This window comes from Puma concolor, chromosome A2 (genome assembly GCF_028749965.1).
Source record: "Puma concolor isolate L17-30 chromosome A2, mPumCon1.1.hap2, whole genome shotgun sequence".
Lineage (NCBI taxonomy): Eukaryota > Metazoa > Chordata > Mammalia > Carnivora > Felidae > Puma > Puma concolor.
This window is the reverse complement of record NC_141668.1, coordinates 12,249,859-12,272,544: the sequence shown is the minus strand read 5'-3', so window position 1 is coordinate 12,272,544 and position 22,686 is coordinate 12,249,859. Positions and strand designations below refer to the sequence as shown.

The 22,686-nt window shown below is 40.6% G+C and overlaps 1 long non-coding RNA gene across 1 annotated transcript in view; it reads left to right on the top strand.

Annotated features, from left to right (window-relative positions):
- The window catches only part of LOC147582989 (uncharacterized), a 201,517-nt gene that overhangs the window by 144,835 nt on the left and 33,996 nt on the right, over positions 1-22,686 (top strand). The window lies entirely within an intron of this gene.

The following is a 22,686-nucleotide window of genomic DNA, read 5'->3' as shown; positions in this document are numbered from 1 at the left end:
GAATTGGGTGACTTCCCTGGAGGAAGAGGCTGTCAGGCTGGCTAGGGGATGCCACAGTGTATGTGGTGCGGCACTCGGGGATGTTGGTTGGAAAGCAACAGAAAAGAAAGCCTTGGCTAACTCTTGGAGGGAAGGAATTTGCTAGAAGTAATTTGGACAGCTCTCCGAATTAATGGCATGTATGGAGACCGGGGAGCTAGATGTTCAGAAGTGCAGCACAGTTTATACCTCAGGAGGCCACCAGCCACTGGATGCGACCAACGGAATTGGTTCCATACTTTTCTGCTCCCCAGGCATCATCTGCCTCGTATTCAGTGTCCCAGTGGACATGGCTGACTACTCTAGCTTTAGGGTTGAGAGGAGGAAATACATGTATGTGGCATTTTTACCTAGTGTGCTATGAAGTAGGACCCTGTCTTCCACCCAGACTCAGACTATTTGAGGGGGACCCCAAACAGAATCAGGATCACTGCTGAGCAGTGAAAACAAACACACACACAAACCCCCCCCCCAAAAAAAAACCAAACAACACACAACTAAAATCCCCTGTGTCTGTTTAAAATCAAACAGAATTGAATGAGTTGAGAGTAAATAGGCACTCTACAGGAAGCTGTTCAAATTTCCATTTTTTCATCTGGAGAAGGAATTAGTAAGTCTTTTGTCAATATAGGTTCATCTTAGATACCCAAAGATATATTGAGAGATAAGGTGCTACATGCATACTGGGGGCAAAATCCCCAGATATTTTTTGTTATGAAAATAATCTCTGAGCGAAGCCATATCTTTAAAAGAAAAAGTATCTTTAGAAAAAGTTGTATTTATTTATTTTGAGAGAGAGAGAATGAGAATGAACAGGGGAGGGGCAGAGAGAGCGAGGGAGAGAATACCAAACAGGGTCTTGAACTCAAACCGTGAGATCATGACCTGAGCCGAAATCCAGTCAGATACTTAACTGACTGAGCCACCCAGACACCCCCAAAATACCTTTTTTTTTAAGTGTATTTATTTTGAGAGAGAAAGCGTGTGTGCGTGCTCAAGCAAGCAAGGGAGGGGCAGATGGGGAGAGAGAGAGGGTGAGAATCCCAAGCAGGCTCTGCACTGTCCGCTTGGAGTCTGGCTCAGCGGCTCAATCTCATGAAGCATGAGCTCATGACCTGAGCCAAAATCAAGAGTTGGACATTTAACCGACTGAGCCACTCAGATGCCCCAGAAAAAATGTCTTTTACACATTAGTTTCTTAAACATCAAGCATATAACAAATTTCAAGTCCAATTGAGATGACAGAAAATAAGTTTGTTCGGCTGAGCTATGGATTCATATTCTATCTAATCTCTTCCTTAAAGTTTGAAAGCTACTTTATATAAATGAATTTACTTGCCCACTCCTTTCAAACACATAACCTCAAAGGCAGAATTTCTCACTCCATACTGGATTAGTCACATTTTTATGCCAGTATTCTCTAGTATCTCATTATCTTAAAAAAAAAAAAAACAAACTCATTAGACACATGAAAAAATGCTTCACATCACTAAATATCAGGAAATGCAAATCAGAACCACAATGAAATATCACTTTATACCTGTTACGATGGCTAAAATAAAAAAGACAAGAAATAAGAAGTGTTGGTGAGGATGTGGAGAGAAAGGAATCTTCATGCACTGTTGGTGGGAATGAAAACTGGTGCAGCCACTGTGGAAAATAGTGTAGAGGTTCCTTAAAAAATTAAAAATAGAAATACCGTATGATCCAATAATTCCACTGCTGGATATTTACCCAAAGAAAACAAAACACTAATTTGAAAAGATATATGTACCCCTGTGTTTATTGCAGCATTTTTTACAGTAGCCAAGGTATGGGGAACCAACCTAAGTGTCCATTGACAGACAAATGGATTAGGAAGATGTGATATACATTATTTATACAAAGGTATATTACACAGCCATGAAAGGATGAGATTTTGCCATTTGCAACAACATGGATGGACCTAGAGGGTATCATGGTAAGCAGATAAGTCAGACTCAGATACCATATGATTTCACTCATATGTGGAATCCAAAAAACAAAACAAATGATTAAGTAAACAAAAAGCAGAATCAGATCTGTAAATACAGAGAACAAGCTGATGGTTGCCAGAGGGGAGGGGTTGGGAATGGGCAGACGGATGAAAGAGTGACATGGGTGAAGGGGAGTGGAAGGTTCAGGTTCCAGTTATGGAATGAGTAAGTCACGGGAATAAAAGTCACAGCATAGAGAATATAGGCAACAATACTGTAATAGTGTTGTATGGGGACACTTGTGGTGAGCACACCATACTTAACCTGTAGAGAAGTTGGATTACTATGTTGTACATGTAAACTAATATAACATTGCCTGTCAACCATACTAAAAAACAAAACAACTCTTCCCTTAGTCCTTTATCCCTCCAGTTGTCATCTCTTTTTTTGTTTCTTTACCAAGGAAAATCTATCAGGAGCATTTTGAATATAGGTTGTCTTGAGTTCCTCATCTTCCATTCCCTCAACCAACCACAGTTGGATTTCTGACTCAGCCGCCATATTCCTTGACATGATCACCTCCACAAGGACGCATCCTACAGTCACATCTCCACCCTCCTTTTACATGACTTTTTCATGAGCAGTCAACAACCTATGACTGTGGACATCTCCCTCCTCCTCCGCTTTTTAAAAAAATATTTTCTTTCCTGTAGTTCTGTGATACTATCAGAAGTTTGGGCTTTTCTCTTACCTCACCAGGCTAGTCTTTCCCAATCTCATTTGCTTGTCTCACAGTGTTGCTGGCAGCATTCTCCATGTTTTCCTAAGGAATTCGGTGTGGTCTAAAGCTTTGAATATCGTCTATATTCTGATGAGTTCTAAGTTTCTATTTCAGACCTGATCTCTGCTCTGAAGTCTAGACTCATCAATCAAACTGCCATTGTGATATTTTCTCTTAATCCCGTGCTATCATTTCCCACTATATCACCTAAAGGTATGAAAAACACTGAGGGCTCAAGCCGAGAACCCAGGTATCATACTTGCTCTTTCTTTACCTGTCACCGTCACATCTATTCATCATTGAAGTCTGTTAGATCCACCCCAAAATATAGATGGTCATATTTTCTGAAAATAACGACTGTTTTGTTTCTTCCTTTCCATTTTGTCTATTTTCTTGTCCTCATGCATTACTTAGGATCTCCAGGGATATGCTGAAGGTATATCCCTTTTCATTCTTCTCATTTTTTTTTTTTTTTTGAGAGAGAGAGTGAGAGAGCATGAGCGAATGGGGGAGGGGCAGAGAGAGAGGGAGACACAGAATCTGAATCAGGCTCCAGCTGTCAGTGCAGAGCCCTACACGGGGCTTGAACCCACGAACCATGAGAACATGACCTGAGCCGAAGTCAGATGCTTAACTGACTGAGCCACCCAGGCCCCCCACTTTTTTTTTTTTTTTTTTTTGAGAGAGAGAAAGAGTAAGCAAGTGCAAGAAGGGGAAAAGGGCAGTAGGGGAGGGGGAGAGAGAGAGGGAGGGAGAAAGGGAGAGAGAGAGAACCCTAAGCAGGCTCCACACTCAGTACAGAGCCCCAATGCAGGGCTCTATCTCATGACCGTGAGATCATGACCTGAGCCAAAATCAAGAGTCAGATGCTCATCTGACTGAGCCACCCGGGTGCTCCTCTTCTCATGTTCTTGAATTTAATGTGAATCTTTCTAACTTTTTACTTCTGAGTATAATGCTTTGCCAGAGGTTTCGGGTAGATATACTATTCGTTATATTCTTTCTTTCTTTCTACCTTACTGTGCTGCAAATGTTTAATCCTGCCTGGGCTTGGATTTTTCAAACTATTTTCTGTTATGGTCATGAAGTGTTTCTCTTATAATCTGTGAAGTCAGTGAACACATTAGTTATACTAGAATCGCACCATCCTGCATTCTTGAGGTTTATCTGTCCCCCCAGTCTACTCCCTCTGGACTTGGAGAGTCCCCACGGCCACTCCTGCCCTGTTAAGCCCTGTGCACCAGCCAGGTTCTTGATTTTCTTTTACCGTGTAATACCATCTTCCTGGATCTTTTAGGGGAGCCAGGCTTCCCGCTTTCCAGTGCTGTATTAGAGTTATAGAAGAGATCTGGTCTTTCTAGTAAGTTAGGACCCGGGTTTGGGAGAGGCTGGAGCCTGTGCTTAGTGTGCCATCTTGAGGATAGACAGGAAAGGACTGGAATTACTGTGGTTCATGATGTAAAGAGATTTGGGAATCATCCTGATTTAGAAGAATGCCTTTGATCCAGAATTTAATGACATATAGCAGGACCAAAGGAGGTGACAATTCAGAAAAAAGAAAAGCCTCTCCTAAATTAATGCTGGTTGAAGATCAAGTGAGGAGACAAAAGAAACGTGTGGGAAGAATTAAAGACAGAGACCATAAAAATGTCAAGGCCTAAGAAATTTAAAAACTGATTATTTCCAGGGCACCAGGGTGGCTCAGTCGGTCAAGTGTGTGACTCTTGATTTCCGCTCAGGGCATGATGTCACAGTTCAGTGAGTTTGAAAGTATGGAGCCTGTTTGAGATTCTCTCTCTCCATCTCTCTCTGCCCCTCCCCTGCTCATGCTCTCTCTCAAAGTAAATAAATAAACTTAAAAAAAAAAACAAACCTGTTTATCTCCCTTGAAAGTTTCCATCATCGTCTCCTACAAAATTTTTACTGGAAACATTCCCATCAGTACTGAATTTAGAATATATAAAAGGGGGTGGGGGAGGAAACCAGTGGAAAGTTAACCTCTCGCCCAGTCTGGCCACCAATGTGACCAAAATTTATGTAGCCAGTAATGAGGTAGAAAAAAATGGAGAAAAGACTAAAGTCATATTTCAGCTTCTTTCTGGAAGAATGTCTTTGGATTTTAGTAAATATCAGAGGCCCTATAGGATATTTAGTTGGGGCAGGAGTTGGGAAACTCAGTCTTTTTTGTCTTTATCTAGTGCACAAGTACCCTTTGGTGTGCCAGGCCTTGTGCTATGTTTTGGGGGTAAAGCTCTGAGAAATGCAGACATCAGCCCCACCTTCATGCCATGTATAGTCCAGTTAGGGAAGAGAACATCGCCCAAACATTATTGCAAATATGATGAGAAGCAGGGAAGGAATCACGGGGTATGACTGCAGGTAACAGTGTGCATAGTCAGGACACAGCCAGGGGTAGAGTTTCCTGTAAGAAAGGGTCTTTAAATTGAGACCTGCAAGAGGAGACAGAACTATTGGTCAGCCCTTCTGACCAGACTCCTCTGTCTTTCCAAAGCTGGAAAAAAAAACCATATTCTTTGCCTGGCCGAAGAATCTCTCTATCCAAGGGTACCTTTAAGATCAAGAATGTGTGGTTTCAGAATCATGGACTTCTAGAGGTGGAGTCCTTGGCGATCATGGAAAACTGGATTGTGTTGTGCTCGAGTTCATCCACTGTGAGTAGAGGGAAGAGATGTGACACCAGCGTGGATCCTCAGGGAGAAAAGACAAGAGTCACACTGCTCTAACAGCAAACTGGAGGAAAGGGAAAATATTTCAGTTGGACTTTTCTGATGACAGGTGATTGGAACTCAAATGGGTAGAAGCAAAAGGAAGCAATTTATTGGTTTAGGGAACAGTAGGGGAGTTTCTGTGGAACTTGAAGGCACTACGAGCCCTAGACTGTTGAGCAGGGTCCTTAGGGACCTTGGAGAAGGACAGCCTTACGACAAGTGAAAGTAGAATGATTCGACCAGCATCGTTGTCATTTTTCATTATCGCTCAGCTGTGATCCCAGTCTGTGTCACTAGGAGATATCTCATCCTAATTATAACTGGGCATTCATTGAACGTCCACAGGGCACCAGGCACGGTGCTAAACACCAGGTCACAGAGATGGAAAGGAAGACTCTGTTCTGCCTGATAAGAGAGACACCTGCTTAAAGTAACTGACAACATGGTGTCATTAGGACACAGAAGTAATATGGGGGAACAAGCAAATAATATCTAAAAGGAGCACATTCGGGGAAGGCTTCTTGGAGAAGGCGACAAATGAGCTCCTCCTGAAGGATGAACAGGAGTTTTCCTGGTGTATAAAGAAGGCAACACTATTTCAAGGAGAAGGAGCACTGTATGTAAATGCGCAGATATGCGAACCACGGAGATGTGTTCTGAAGATGAGAAGCAATTTGGATTTGCCAGAGAATGAGTCAGAGGGTGGGAGCTGGAACTGGAGGAAGGGGAAGGGGTAGGGTAGAGCCAGAAAATGAAGAGTCTGGCATTCTCCCTAAAGACAACAGGGAGTCCCTGAGGGCCTTTTAGCTGAAAGGTGTGGTTTGTTTGGCAGCGCTTTGGAAGACGCGTCAGTTGGAGTCATGCCTAGAAGTGGGGAGCCCAGTGAAGAGGTTAATGGAATAGTTTGGATGAGAGATGCTGGGGACTGGAATTTTGACCTTGGTGGTGGGAATGCAAGGTGAGGAGTCAGAGAGGTGGAGCCCAGGGCCATGGAAGTCTAGGCAGAGGGCAGTGCAGCAAGTCCGCCCCCAGAGGCTTGGAATTGAACTTGCCTGTCAAGCTTCTGGCTGGGACTGGGACTTTCCTGCAGAAGCTCTGACAGATTCATCACCGACAGGGGAGATGGTATAGTCTGAAGTCACCTTGCTGCCTGAAGTAATCTCAGACTCTTTGAAATTGTGAAGGCAGTGAAAATCCAGAGACATTGTGCTGTCAGGCCAAAAGCACGGGGATCAGGAGTCAGAACACTAAACTTGAGTAGGTGTGACCCTTCCTGGTCAGTTAAAAGATTGATGGAAAACTGCTTATGCGCTTAACCTTCAGTTCCTGCACCTGCAAAATGAGGATTGTATTTTCCTCACCTGGTAAGGATTGCATGGCAAAATGGAAAGGAAGGTATTCAAAATGCTGTAAAACACTGTGCACATATTAGCTATTTTATAGGGAAACCAGAATTTGGGATTTGAGTAAGAAGATACCATTTTGAGAAACTTGCTACCAGGTCACTGTCCCCAAAATATGCCCTTGTAATGCATTGTTACAAGGAAGTGAAGTCGTCATCTCTGAGCTATAAGGATAATTCAGGAGAAACCATTGATCTTGTATTTGGCAAAGCTGAGTGTCTATCGCAAGGTTGTTCAGACAGAGTTGTGTTATTATGGTATATTTGCACCATGACTCCACGTACTTTCATTTGTTTCCACAAAGTTTGGAGGTAGAGGAGAGGACGTGTATCGTTATTCATTCTAGACACCTAAAATCTGAGCCACAGAAAGACACCACCATACAGCTCAGTGTCCCTCATCCAGGGGAGGTGGTGTGCCCATGGCTGCTGTGGATGATGAAGGAGCAACGAGTCATGGGGCTTCTGGGGTCACAAAGATGTTATACAACTTGAGGGGAGGCCTGGTGGTCCCCATCCCCCCCATTTCTGCTCAGTACCTAAAGATATGTTTCCAGAGCTTCCCATATGTTCCAGTCATGCAGGGGTCTCCCTTATCCATGCACATGTTGATCCTCAGCTGCCGACTTAGTCCTCAGAGCAGAGTGGGCCTGAGCTGGGGATGTCCAGGACCATCTCATGCACATAGACTGACCAGAGGTTGCACACGGCCCCACTGCTGGTTGTGGCCCGGCTTGTGGAAAGGAACCCAAATGCCTTTGGACCTTATGATCACCTGACCTGGGAACATAGGCACTGACTGCACATGGCACATGATGCGGTATCCCGAATGCATCCAACCTAAAGAAGGCAATAGGAAGGAAGAGATGACGTGATGTCCAATATTCTTTATAGAGTACATCTCCCCCCACCATCCCAGGAAACCTAAAACATTTTGAGTAATCTCAGATTAATCAGAGAAATATTTGACTCTATCTCCTTGTCCAAGCTTATTTGCAACCTGATTGGTCTCCTTCTAGGTTCCTTAGAGTTTGATCCTCCCATCCTCCCTTGACCCTGAAGGGTATACAAAAGAAAGAATCAGGGTACAAAGAAAATCAGAAACAGACCGATGGCAAGGAAACTTCTCTCATGTGCTTTGGGTGCCTGGAGGCTCCAATTTAAACACGTACGTTTATGTCTTTCATCAGCACAAGAACCTAGTAGCTACATCCTCTCATTGTTACCGTTAGCCCTAGGCACACAACTCCAGTTCCAATACACAAGGAAGAAAGCTCAGTGACACCTCCCTCCTCCATGCCCAGGACAGTCACATTCCAGAAACAGAGAAGCTCCCCTGATCATCTTGTGCCTACAGCTCAGGTCTAGTGTGAGGGAGAAGAGTCATTTGTGTAGAAGTGGAGAGTGGGTGGTCTGGAGATGCTGTATATAAGGAAGAAGGTATGATTACTTTCACAATATCCTTCTTTCTGCCTCCTTTTGGCAGAGTGGTGCTTAGCTGGATGACTTCCCTGAACACCTGAGCAACACTCAAGTGATGCTTCTTGCAAACAAGCCCCTGGTCACTTCTCTCTGGATCTGAGTCTATAACTGAGAGGATTTAGGTTGAGACTGTCCCAGTCTCCTCAAGTATTCTCCACTCATCACTGTCACACTCTTGCACGGAGGTGTTTCCCTGTGGTGAGCAGAGGGGTCTCTGCAAAACTATTGTTACCTTTAGTGAAAAACATGACCCAAGAGGACAGGAACCGGTAACAGGCTGAGGGAAACAAAAGGAGTAAAAGCAGAGGTCAGTGACTACTTGGGGATGTCCCATTAGAGAGCCTCCGTAGAGTGTGAGTTTTCATCTTTGCTCTTTGATCTTGGGTTAGGAGATTGGAACACCACTACCGACCATATGGGGCCAGACTGGACATTCTGTGTTGGGCAGCTTCTCTCTGGTGAGAGGCAAGACAGTCAGTGTACCCCGATGCAGGGCCGGTCAGCTGCTGCTGTGAGGCCTCACAAGATACCTGGGCTCAGTGCCGTTGATTTGGAAAGAGCCAGAGTGCTGAAAGCTGATTCACTAAGAGCTAATGTTTGAAGTGTACATTCTTCACTGGAATCCAGGGTGGCTAGTGATGAGTTTGCTGAATTTATTTGTTCCTTGTAGCTATTTTTATAGGGTACAGCACTTTGTACCAGAGGGGGGTCGGTTTTAATGGATTATGAAGAAATCTGTCTAATTAAGGTTTGGTTAGTTTTTATTTTAGTTTATGACAGTGTCTGAAAGAATTTTCATGTGTTCTTTTTGCCAAAACTTTGCTACTGGTTGCAGAGGGAGACAGGACAGAGAGAATGAATTGTCTGCTTCGGAAAGATGGAAAGAAAACTGATCATTGAAAAGTACACATTCTTAAACGTTAGTATAAGAAAGACTGAAAATAAATTGAACTAAACATCTACTTAAGAAGTTAGAAAGTGATAGCAAAACAATGCCTCCGCCAAGAAGCAGAAAAAAGGAAATAATGAAACTAAGAGTAGACATTATTTAAAAAGAAAAAAAGTGTAAATAGCCAAACTCAAAAGTCTGAAAAGATGAGTCTCCTATGACACTGGTCAAAGACGAAAGAAGTGAGAGAAACACAAAGAATAACATGAGAAATGAAAAGGGAAAAAAAAAGGACAGACGATGTAGAGATTGAATAATCACACAAGGATGTTCTAAAAACCTTGAAGCCAACACATTGGAAAAATTAGATACACAAATTATTGAAAAGCATCACTTTCAAATCTGAATCGAGAAGGAAGTTAATAATTCTGTAACCATCAAGGAAATTTTATTAGTAGGTAAAAATTTCTTATAAATAAAATGCCAGACACAGTGTCCAGTGAGTTCTTTCAAAAAATAATTTTAATCTTATGAAATCTTTCCAAAGAGAGCAAAAGAGGGAAATGTTCAATACCTAACTTTGTGAAGAAGGATGTAACCTTGATATGAAAACTTGGCAAACACGTGTAAAAAGGAGAATTGTAGTCCAATCTAACCTGTAAATGTAGATGTGGGAATCCTAAGAACAGTATTATACTTACAAATAATAACTTATATGTCTCATAATGCACGTGACTAGTTATGTTGATCCCAGGGCGCCATATTGGTTTAAACATGAGAAATTCAATTCATGAACCCACCTATGTTTACAGGCAAGAAAAGAAAAAGTGTGCAACCATTTGAGCAGTTGAAGAAATACTTTTTATGAAACTCAAAGTTTATCTAGTAAAATCTCTTAGAAAATAAAGAATAAAAACGAACTTTCCCAAACTGATCATGGATATGTATAAAATCTATTGTTAGACATTAGTTACATGATGAAATATTCAAACATTTCCCTTTGAGATCAGAATAAGATAAGGATGTGCACTGGTACCATTTTTATTCAACATTAAAAGTCCTTGCCAGCATAGAATGCTAAAGTGAAAATACACAAATAATAAAGAAATGAGTAAATGTTAAGAAGGACTGGAAATAAATTTTTAAAACTTTTGTACTTACAAGTGATGTGAGTGTGTAGGTGGAAAATATTTAAAGATTCCCAAAGTTTGGGGCACCTGGGTGGCTCAGTCGGTTGAGTGTCTGACTCTTGATTTCGGCTCAGGTCATGGTCTCCAAGGTTTGTGGGATTAAGCCCCATGTTGGGCTCTGCCTGACAGTGTGGAGCCTGCTTGGGATTCTCTCTCTCTCTCGCTCTCTCTCGCTCTCTCTCGCTCTTGCTCTCCCTCTCCTCCCTTCCCTCCATCAAAATAAATGAATAAACATATATTTTTTTTAACTCTCATAGTTTGAAAGCTTTGGGGTTTATCAGTATTGCTAACATACAAATATTATTTGATATTGCTAAAGTTAACATACAAACATTAATTGCATTCCTATATACTAGCAATATTCTAGGTGTGAAATGAATATTTTATTCGTTTGGAATAGTGGAAAAATCCACTTGCATTAAAAAATATGGAGTCAAGAATGAAGTAACATACCTAGAAACTGTTCCACAACTTTGTGGGAAAACTAGGAAAGTAAACAGGGGCACCTGGGTAGCTCAGTCAGTTAAGCATCCAACTCCTGATTTTGGCTCAAGTTATGATCTCATGATTCGTGAGATAGAGTCGCAAGTCTGGCTGTGTGCTGACAACAGAGAGCCTGCTTGGGATTCTCTCTCTCTCTTGCTCACTCTCTCTCTCTCTCTTCCGTTTCTCTGCCCCTCCCCTGCTTGTGCTCCCTCTCCCTCTGTCTCTCTCAAAATAAATAAATGATAAAAAGAAAGAAAGAAATGTGGACAGAGAATCATTGGGGGGTACCTAAAGAGGTGCAGAGGTAAAATATGATCATAGACTGAAAAACTAATTTCTTAAAAGATATAAATTCCCCATAAACTGATCTATACTTAGAAATCACTTAGAATCAAATTGTAGCAGGGCTTGTGGTGGTGATTGTTGTTCGCTTATTTGTTTTGGTGGAACACAATGAGCTGATTTTAAAATTTAAATATAAGCAACAAAGAGCCAAGAACAGTTGAGTGTTCTGGAAGAAAAATAAAGAAAAACAAATATAAAGATCTTACACTATTGAACCATTGGCACAGAGATAGAAAAATAAATCAATAGAAAAAAACAGAGCACTTCCAAAAGACACACATATATACGGGCAGTTGGCCCTGCAGATGAGGGGAAGGAGTAGACTTTTCAATGAACAGTGTTACGGTAACTGGGAAGCCCTATTTTTAGACACTGAAATTGTATTCCTACTTCACATGACACAAAAAACTTATTTAAAGATCTTCACTTGAAAGGAAAATTGCAAAACTCTTGGAAGATAGTATAGAAAAGTATCTTCTTGTAATTTGGGTAAACAAAGTAATTTTTAATCAAGATGCAATTAGCATTACCCATAAGGAAAAGATTAAAAACGTGGACTTGTAATGTTTATCAGGAGAAGTAATGTTTCTCAAATGATACAAGAAAAAGAAAGAAAGGGCAACCCAGAGTGGGAGAAGCTATCAGAAAACATGTAACCAACCACGGTTATATAAACAGAATAATCATGACATACAGAAAATCCAACAGAAAAATGCACCAAGAATAAAACAAAATCTAAATGTCAAGTTAATATATGCAGAGCTACCTAACCTCATTAGTAATCAGTACAGCATAAATTAAAACCACAATAATATACTATTCTGCACCCATCATTTTGGCCAAAAGGAAGAAAAAAAAGCCAATGATATTAAGTGTCCACAGGATCTGGAGCAATGGAATCTCCTCATATATTCAAAGTGGTCCAAATTTAACTTGCTGTTGTCTACAACTTGTTTTTATCTAGTAAGGTTGAGTTGTGCATATTTTATTTATTTTTATTTATTTTTAATTTATTTTTTTAATTCACATTCAAGTTAGTTAGCATATAGTGCAATGATGATTTCAGAAGTAGAATCCAGTGATTCATCCCCTACATATAACACCCAGTGCTAATCCCAAAAAGTGTCTTCCTTATTCCCCCTTGCCCATTTAGCTCATCCCCCATCCAAAACTCCTCCAGCAACCCTCAGTTTGTTCTCTGTATTTAAGTCTCTTACGTTTTGTTCCCCTCCCTGTTTTTATATTATTTTTGCTTCCCTTCCTTTATGTTCATCTGTTTTGTATCTTAAATTCCACATATGAATGAAGTCATATGATACTTGTCTTTCTCTGACTAATTTTGCTTGGCATAATACCCTCCAGTTCAATCCACGTTGTTGCAAATGGCAAGATTTAATTCCTTTTGATTGCCGAGTAATACTCCATTGTGTGTGTGTGTGTGTGTGTGTGTGTGTGTGTGTGTGTGTGTGTGTATACACACACACACACACACACACACCACATGTTCTTTATCCATTCATCTGTTGATGGACATTTGGGCTCTTTCCATACTTTGGCTATTGTTGATAGCACTGCTATAAACATTGGGGTGCATGTGCTCCTTCAAAACAGCATGCCTGTATCTCTTGGATAAATAGTACTGCAGTTGCTGGGTTGTAGGGTAGTTCTATTTTTAGTTTTTTGAGGAACCTCCATACTGTTTTCCAGAGTGGCTGCACTAGCTTGCATTCCCACCAACAATGCAAAAGAGATCCTCTTTCTCCACATCCTTGCCAACATCTGTTGTTGCCTGAGTTGTTAATGTTAGCCATTCTGACAGGTGTGAGGTGGTATCTCATTGTGGTTTTGGTTTGTATTTCCCTGATGATGAGTGATGTTGAACATTTTTTCATGTGTCTGTTAGCCACCTGGATGTCTTCTTTGGAAAGGTATTCATGTCTTTTGCCCATTTCTTTACTGGATTATTTGTTTTTTGGGTGTTGAGTTGGTAAGTTCTTTATAGATTTTGGATACTAACCCTTTATCTGATAACGTCATTGCGAATATCTTCTCCCATTCCGTTGGTTGCCTTTTAGTTTTGCTGATTGTTTCCTTTGCTTTTTATTTTGATGAGGTCCCAGTAGTTCATTTTTGCTTTTGTTTCCCTTGCCCCTGGAGACGTGTTGAGTAGGACGTTGCTGTGGCTGAGGTCAAAGAGGTTGTTGCCTGTTTTCTCCTCGAGGATTTTGATGGCTTCCTGTCTTACATTGAGGTCTTTCATCCATTTTGAGTTTATTTTTGTGTGTGGTGTAAGAAAGTGACCCAGGTTCATCCTTCTGCATGTCGTTGTCCAGTTTTCCCAGCACCACTTGCTGAAGAGACTGTCTTTATTCCATTGGATATTCTTTCCTGCTTTGTCAAAGATTAGTTGGTCATATGTTTGTGGGTTCACTTCTGGGTTCTCTTTTCAGTTACAATCATCTCTATGTGTCTGTTCTTGTGGCAGTACCATACTGTCTTGATGATTATATCTTTGTAATACATCTTGAAGTCCGGGATTGTGATGCCTCCAGGCTTCGTGTTCTTTTTCAGGATTGCTTTGGCTATTCGGGGTCTTTTCTGGTTCCATACAAATTTTAGGATTGTTTGTTCTAGCTCTGTGAAGAATGCTGGTGTTACTTTGATAGGGATTGCATTGAATATGCAGATTGGTTTGGGTAGTATTGACATTTTAACAATATTTGTTCTTCCTATCCAGGAACACAGAATGGTTTTTCATTTCTTTGTGTCTTCTTTGATTTCTTTGATAAGCTTTCTATAGTTTTCAGTATATAGATTTTTCACCTCTTTGGTTAGGTTTATTCCTAGGTATTTTGTGGGTTTTGATGCAGTTGTAAATGGGATCAATTCTTGATTTCTCTTTCTGTTGCTTCATTATTGGTGGATAGAAATCTACCAATTTGTGTGCTTTGATTTGATATCCTGCAACTTCATTGAATTCATGGATCAGTTCTAACAGTTTTTTGGTAGAATCTTTTGGGTTTTCCATATAGAGTATCATGTCATCTGCAAAGAGTGAAAGTTTGACTTCCTTCTTACTGATATGGATGCCTTTTATTCCTTTGTGTTGGCTGATTGCTGAGGCTAGGACTTCCATACTATGTTGAATAACTGGATAGACTGGACATCCCTGTCATGTTCCTGACCTTAGGGGGAAAGCTCTCAGTTTTTCCCCATTGAGGATGATATTAGTGGTGGGTATTTCAATTATAGCTTTTATGATCTTGAGGTATGATCCTTCTATCCCTACTTTCTTGAGGGCTTTTATCAAGAAAGGATGCTGTATTTTGTCAACTGCTTTCTCTGCATCTATTGAGAGGATCATGTGGTTCTTGTCCTTTCTTTTATTGCTGTGATGTATCACATTGATTATTTTCAGATATTGAAGCAGCCCTGCATCCCAGGTATAAATCCTGCTTGGTCGTGGTGAATAATTTTTTTAATGTATTGTTGGATCTGGTTGACTAGTATCTTGTTGAGGATTTTTGCGTCCATGTTCATTAGGGAAACTCCTTTTTAGTGGGGTCTTTGGTTTTGGAATCAAGGTAATGCTGGCTTTGTAAGTGAGTTTGGAAGTTTTCCTTACATTTATATTTTTTGGAATAGCTTCAAAAGAATTGGTGTTAACTCTTCTTTAAATGTTTGATAGAATTCCCCTGCAAAGCCATCTGGCCCTGAACTCTTGTTTTTTGGGAGAGTTTTGATTTCTAATTTGATTTTCTTACTGGTTATGGGTCTGTTCAAATTTTCTATTTCTTCTTGTTTCAGTTTTGGTAGTTAATCTGTTTCTAGGAATTTGTCCCTTTCTTCCAGATTGCCCATTTTATTTGCATATAATTGCTCATAGTATTCTGTTATTATTGTTTGTGTTTCTGCAGTATTGGTTGTGATCTCTCCTCTTTCATTCTTGATTTTGTTTATTTGGGTCCTTTCCTTTTTCTTTTTGCTCAAACTGGCTAGGGGTTTATCAATTTTGTTAATTATTTCAAAGAACCAGCTGCTGGTTTCATTGATCTGTTCTACTGTTTTTTGATTTTGGTATTACTGATTTCTACTCTAATCTTTATTATTTCCTGTCTTCTGGTTTGGGTTTTATTTGCTGTTCTTTTTCCAGCTATTTAAGGTGTGAGGTTAGGTTGTGTATCAGAGACCTTTCTTCCTTCTTTAGGAAACCCTGGATTGCTATATACTTCCCTCTTTTGACCACCTTTGCCCTGTCCCAGAGGTGTTTTGCTGTGGTGTTATCATTTTCATTGGCTTCCATGTAATTTTTAATTTCCTCTTTAATTTCTTGGTTTACCCATTCATTCTTTAGTAAGATGTTCTTTAGTCTCCAAGTATTTGTTGTCTTTCCAAATTTTTTCTTGTGGTTGATTTCGAGTTTCATAGCATTGTGGTTTGAAAATATGCATGGTATGATCTCTATCTTTTTGTACTTGTTGAGGGCTGATTTGTGTCCCAGTATGTGATCTGTTCTGGAGAATGTTCCATGTGCACTTGAGAAGAATGTGTATTATGATGTTTTGGTATGAAATGTTCTGAATATATCTGTTAAGTCCATCTGGTTCAGTGTGTCATTCAAAGCCATGGTTTCCTTGTTGATTTTCTGTTTAGATGATCTGTCCATTGCTGTAAGTGGGGTGTTGAAGGCTCCTACTATTATGGTATTATCAATGAGTTTCTATATGTTTGTGATTAATTGATTTATATATTTGGGTGCTTCCATATGGATGTTTACAATTGTTAGGTCCTCTTGGTGGATAAACCCCTTAATTATGGTATAATGCCCTTCTTTATCTCTTGTTACTATCTTTATTTTAAAATCTAGATTGTCTGATATAAGTATGGCTACTCTGGCTTTCTTTTGACATCCATTAGCATGATACATAGTTCTCCATCCCTTTACTTTCAATCTGAAGGTGTCTTTAGGTCTAAAATGGATCTTTTGTAAACAGCATGCAGATGGATCTTGTTTTCATATCCATTCTGTTACCCTGTGCCTTTTAATTAGAGCCTTTAGTCCATTGACCTTTAGAGTGAGTACTGAAAGATAAGAATTTATTGCCATTGTGTTGCCAGTAGAGTTGGAGTTTCTGGTGGTGTTCTCTGGTCCTTTCTAGTCTTTGTTGATTTTGGTCTTTTTTGTTTTGTTTCATCTTTTCTCCCCTCAGCGTGTGCCCCTTAAAATTTCTTGCAGGGCTGGTTTAGTGGTCACAAACTCCTTTAGTTTTTGTTTGTCTGGGATACTGTTTATCTGTCCTTCTATTTTGAATGACAACCTTGCTGGATAAAGAATTCTTGGCTGCATATTTTTTCCAATTCAGCACATTGAATATATCCTGCCACTCCTTTCTGGCCTGCCAAGTTTCTGTGTATTGGTCTACTGCGAACCTGATCTGTCTTCCCTTATAGATTAAGGGCTTTTTTCCCTTGTTGCTTTCATGATTCTTTCCTTGTCTGTATATTTTGTGAATTGAACTATGATATGCCTTGTTGATAGTTGGTTTTTGTTGAATCTATGGGAGTTCTCTGTGCTTCCTGGATTTTGATGTTTGTGTCTTTCCCCAGGTTAGGAAAGTTTTCCACTATGATTTGCTCACAGAAACCTTCTACCCCTTTTTCTCTCTCTTCATCTTCTGGGAAGTGTATGATTCGGTTGTTATTCCTTTTTCATGGGTCACTGGCTCTCTAATTCTTATATAGTGCTGTTTTGCCTTAGTTTACCTCTTTTTTTTTCTGCTACATGACTCTCTCCATAATTTGCCCTCTATATCACTGATTCGCTTCTCTGCTTCATCCATCCTTTCTGCTGTGGCATCCATTCAAGATTGCATCTCAGTTATAGCATTTTTAATTTTGTCTTGACTAGATTTTATTTCTTTTGCCTTCGCAGAAAGGGATTCTATGCTTTTTTCCACCCCTGCTAGTATTCTTATTATCATGATTCTAAATTCTTGTTCATACATCTTGCTTATATCTGTGTTAAGTCCCTGACTGTCAATTCTTTCTGTTCTTTCTTTTGGTGTGAATTCCTTTGTTTCATCATTTTCAAGGAAGAAAAATAATTGATAAAAAATAAAAATCAAAAACACAAAAAATCAGATAAAGGATGCTAGATCCTAGGTTTGTTTTGATCTGGTTGTTGAAGGAAGCTTGGTAGAATAGAGGAAAAAGGGAAATAAAAGAAAAGGATAAAAAAGGAAAATGTTTGAAAATTTAAAAAAAGTGAATACAATAAAATAGAATAAAATGAAATGATTAAAGTGAAATAGAGTAAAAAAGTTACAAAAAAGTAAAAAATATAGTAGAAAAAAATTAAGGAAAAATCTTTCTTATAGAAACAAAAATAAAAATAAAAAATTTCTCTTTCTGTATTCAAGAATAAGAAAAGAAAAAGAAAAAAAATGAATAGATGGACCAGTGAACAGAATGGAATACGATGGAAATTACATCCAGTTTCCCCTAGCAGTCAAACTATGAAGCACTTTATACTCCGTAAACTAAGCAGGTGGAGAGACTTATGTTCCTCTAGAGCATGGTTGACACAGTTGGATGGGGCTTGGTGTAACGACTCCATTCTCTACTAGATGGCACTGGTTAACTTACCTGGGGTGGATTGTTGTGGTATGTGTATGTGCACGTGCAGGAGAGGGGAAAATGGCATCACCCAGCTACCCAGTCTCTGGTATCAGAACTTTTGTGTTTTTGCCAACCGGCAGTCAAGCACCCCTCCATTGTGTTTGGCCTCCACCCACTCCCCACTTCTACCCTGTCTGCTACCAAGACATCAGCCTGCCAGGTGGCACCTCCCTCCCGAGTTTTATCTCAGATGGGGCTGTGTTGCAAACCCCTTGCTTCTGAGGGCCCTGCCCCTTTGACCCACTCCACCCCTCTGGGGGTGGAGTTTCACCAAGCAATGGCTGGGTACTGGCCCACTTCCAGGAATGCTCACGTGACCACTCTGATGCAGATGCTCAGAGACTGTAGCTGGGGGCCAGCCCACCCCAGAAAAAGTCTGTGTGATTGTGTAGCAGCAGCGTTTCAAGGATTATGGTAAATCACAGCACACATCTGGCACCTTGTTCTTGTCTCTTAACGTCCTTGTTCCAACACCAGCAAGTGTGGCTGTTCCCTGGGTCCACTGGGACCTTTGCCTGTGGGAAGGCTGCACAGCCTCTACCAAATGTCCTCTCAGCAAGAGAACTGCCTCTCCCCGTGTGGCCCAAGGACCCCTCAGACCTCGCTGTCTGCTCCTAGGGATTTGCCCTTCTTACCACAGCTCCACCAGGTATCAAGGTACAGAGTCTCAGACTCTGCACTCCTCTGTTTACATAGAGTCTTGATGGTATCCAGACCCTCTCCTTTCTCTTTTCTCCCTTTCTTTTTAATTCCCTTATGGGTGCTTCCAGTCTTTCTCTTTCTCTCCAGCTGCTTTCAGGGGCAGTGCATTTCCTGTACTCTCCCCTCTGTCTCTGTTCTCTCTCTGAAAGCAAAAACACTCCCTACCTTCCCTGGCTTCTCTCTCCCCAAGTTCACCTCTCTGCATCACGTATGAGTTCTGTGGTTCAAGTCATGCAGATTGTTGAGTTAATCCTCGGATCAATTTTCTAGGTGTGCAGGTTGGTTTGATGTTGATCTAGCTGCATTTCAGGGACGAGAGACACAAAAAAACTCTATGCTTTTCTGCCATCTTGGTCCCCTCCAACAGTGTTCTTAAAAATACTCCCCAACCCCCAGTTTTAAAGTCTATGTTTTAAGAAATGAATTATGGCCAGTAAAGTTCAAAGTTCTGCCTGTTTCTGAGTTGTAACTTACTGCTTCTTCCTTCAGATTGTCTGGCCTTTGCACAGATTCAGATAATTTCCATGCTACCTTTTAATTTGATCTTTAAAAACTTTAAGACAGTGTTCCAACACCTACCGCAGAATCTCCTTATTTCTGGAGGGGTCCAAGAGGATGGAATATTTTTGATAGAAAATCATAATACCCTAGTCATGTTAATTTAAATCACTTACTATGTTCAACTGAGAACTGCCTACACCAAGGAGTCTTGCTTCAAGTAAAGGCAAAGAAAAATAGGGTAGAATATCCCTCAACAATATCTGTTTTTCTTTTGTCTTTTTACAGCTGAATATAGGATGTGGGTATAATTAAAGGGATACATTAGCTTAAATCCTTTTAAGGGCAACCATGTATCACATTCATAAACCAGTTTCCTGCTACTATAGGAGTAGCTTGAGGTCCCAATAGAACACCCACTCTAATTAAGGTAACCACTGCATAATTCTGCTTAGAGTCTTAAATACTACGTGGACACACACAACACACACACACACACACACACACACATTTAGTTGGCATAAACATGTGAGACTAAAACTTTACTCTTCAAAAAAATTTTTTTAATGTTTTTATTTATTTTTGAGAGAGAGTAAGAGAGAGAGAAAGAGTGAGTGAGGGGAGGGGCAGAGAGAGAGAGGAAGACACAGAATCCGAAGCAGGCTCTAGGCTCTGAGCTGTCAGCACAGAGCCTGATGCGGGGCTTGAACTCACGAACTGTGAGGTTCATGACCTGAGCTAAAGTTGTACATTTAACCGACTGAGTCACCCAGGTGCCTCTGAAATTTTACTCTTAACTGTATATTTGGCCAACTGGTTTCAGATTGGTTTGTTCTCTATTACTTTGGATCCAGTATACCAGTTGTCCCATGCCCCAGGGCTTGACCACAGCCAGGTTATTGGAGATGATGCAGAAATTCTCTGTGTGTATTTAATTCTGCAGTCTTTCAAGATCTTGGGGCCTGACATAGTTGCTGATTTCAGAACCCTCATTTTCTAGTCCTGCAGCAGGGCCAGAGTCCTTGACAGGAAGTTTGAGAACAGAGATCCAAAAGGAGAAAAGACCCCCGAGGTCTGAGATACTGGTCTTCAGGGTAGTCACAATTCCCTGATCATGGGTCCCATTTGGTAAGGTGATCATTGACACAGGTATGGGTGAAATCCCTGGTAAATTGAATTTTATTTTATTTCCTAATATGCTTTTTACATTTTTATTTTGGGCAGAGCTCTTACTAGCCTTAACCATCTCATGGCTGGTATCGTATCATTACTCAATTTTCGATAAGTAGTTTGTAACACTTGATGTCCTTCTGTGAGTAGATTTTTTTTTCTTACATCAAGTGCATAGTTCATGTGGTATAAACCAAGTGAAAGTTACACACTTAATAATAGGTATCAACTAAAATTTCACATGTGTAATTAATAAAGGCAGTGATTCTATTGTATGCCAAGATTCTAAATCCACATTAACAATATTATTAGGTAAATAGTAGATGAATTTGTTTCTATTTGAGTAGAGCAAATTGATTTGGGAGATTGTTCATGGATAGTACAAGTGAAACTTGGCCTCTTCTGTGTATCTCTAGTGAAAGATCAAAAGCCACAGTGTCTTTGGTGAGATGTTTGCCTTTGTAATAAAGACAAGCTCTTTGAGACCTTAAAGAAAGATTTGGATGGTAGGTTTAAATTACCCCTTCAGGGAATTTGTGTATTTGTCCTCTTCTAAAAGTCATATTTCTTTGCTTTAACAAATTCACTTAGAATATTTTTTAAGAAGTGAAGACCATACTGGGGGGCCTGGGTGGCTCAGTTGGTTGAGCGTCCGACTTCGGCTCAGGTCATGATCTCGTAGTTCATGAATTCAAGCCCTGTGTCGGGCTTTGTGCTTGACAGCTCAGAGCCTGGAGCCTGCTTGGGATTCTGTGTCTCCCTCTCTCTGCTCCTTCCCTGCTCATGCTCTGTCTCTGTCTCTCAAAGAAGAATAAATGTTAAAAAAAATTAGAAAAAAAGAAGTGAAGAGCATCTGGCTAGCAATTTTATGAGAAGAGTCACGTGGATAAACTCGTAAACTAAAATGAAGGCACGGTCCGAGTTTGCCACTATGGGAACAATACTGTTGATAGCAAGGAGTTGTAATGTTCCTGAGTGGCCACAAGGAGGAAACAAAGAACAACATAGGTGGCCCCAGCATCTCCAATGCCTAAGTTCACTCAAGGTAGACATTACTTGAATTTCCTTTAGCAGGGCTTGTTATTTCATTTTAACAGTATTTGCTAGAGAAGTAGGAGATTTTATTGTTCTGTTCAGTGTGACCAACCATTAGTGCTTTAATGGTTTTGAAATTCATTGTCCATCCTAATAAGTCAGTGGCTGTCTAGTGCTAAGGGAAGAAGATATAGGTAGAGTCCTTTTTATCACCTCAAAAACTGTAAAGCAGCCTTTACTACTTCCCTAAATTGCCCTAGGGTGATGTCTTTCCTTTGAAATTTGTCCAGTATTCTACGAATTTGGGTATTTCAGATATTGGATCTAACAGGCTATAAGAACACATGTGGTTCCTTGTCCCATGCTCTGAGACACGAAGAATGCAAGTTGGGGTACCCTTAAGAATGAGCAAAGGACATGTGGATACAAGTCCTGTGTTTCAGACCAGCTTCTAGGACTCCACCAGGCTGTTACTTTAAAGCATCAGATCTTTAAAATCCTCCAGACTAGATAGGCCAGGGTCATGGTATTAAAGGATGTGTACCTTAGATGAATGACCCTTATCATTAAGTAGTTTCTTTTGAGTAACTAGAAATAACGTTTTTTGGTTTTAGCAGTTTTGATCTGGTCATTTTTGGTTCAATAACTACACATGCAAGTTTTTTTTTTAACATTTATTTTTGACAGAGAGAGAAAGAGAGAGAGAGAGAGAGAGAGAGAGCATGAATGGCAGAGGGGCAGAGAGAGGGAGGCACAGAAGGCTCCAGGCTCTGAGCTGGCAGCACAGAACCTGATGCAGGGCTTGAACTCACAAACTGTGAGATCATAACCTGGCCTAAAGTCAGACGCTTAACCACCTGAGCCACGCAGGCGCCCCTATACATGCAAGTTTCTTTTTTTTTTTTTTTTAATTTTTTTTTTCCACGTTTATTTATTTTTGGGACAGAGAGAGACAGAGCATGAATGGGGGAGGGGCAGAGAGAGAGGGAGACACAGAATCGGAAACAGGCTCCAGGCTCTGAGCCATCAGCCCAGAGCCTGACGCGGGGCTCGAACTCACAGACCGCGAGATCGTGACCTGGCTGAAGTCGGCCACTTAACCGACTGCGCCACCCAGGTGCCCCTATACATGCAAGTTTCATGCAAGAGGAGCTGGAGGTTGTAGCAGACCCAGGAAGCACGTGGTATGTTGGCTGAAGGTTTGGGCTCTGCAGTCCAACTTGGGCTTGACCACTTAGCTCTGTATTTCTACTTCCTTCTCTGCAAAATGGAAATAGTAATAGTACTTACTCCGTAGGACTGTTG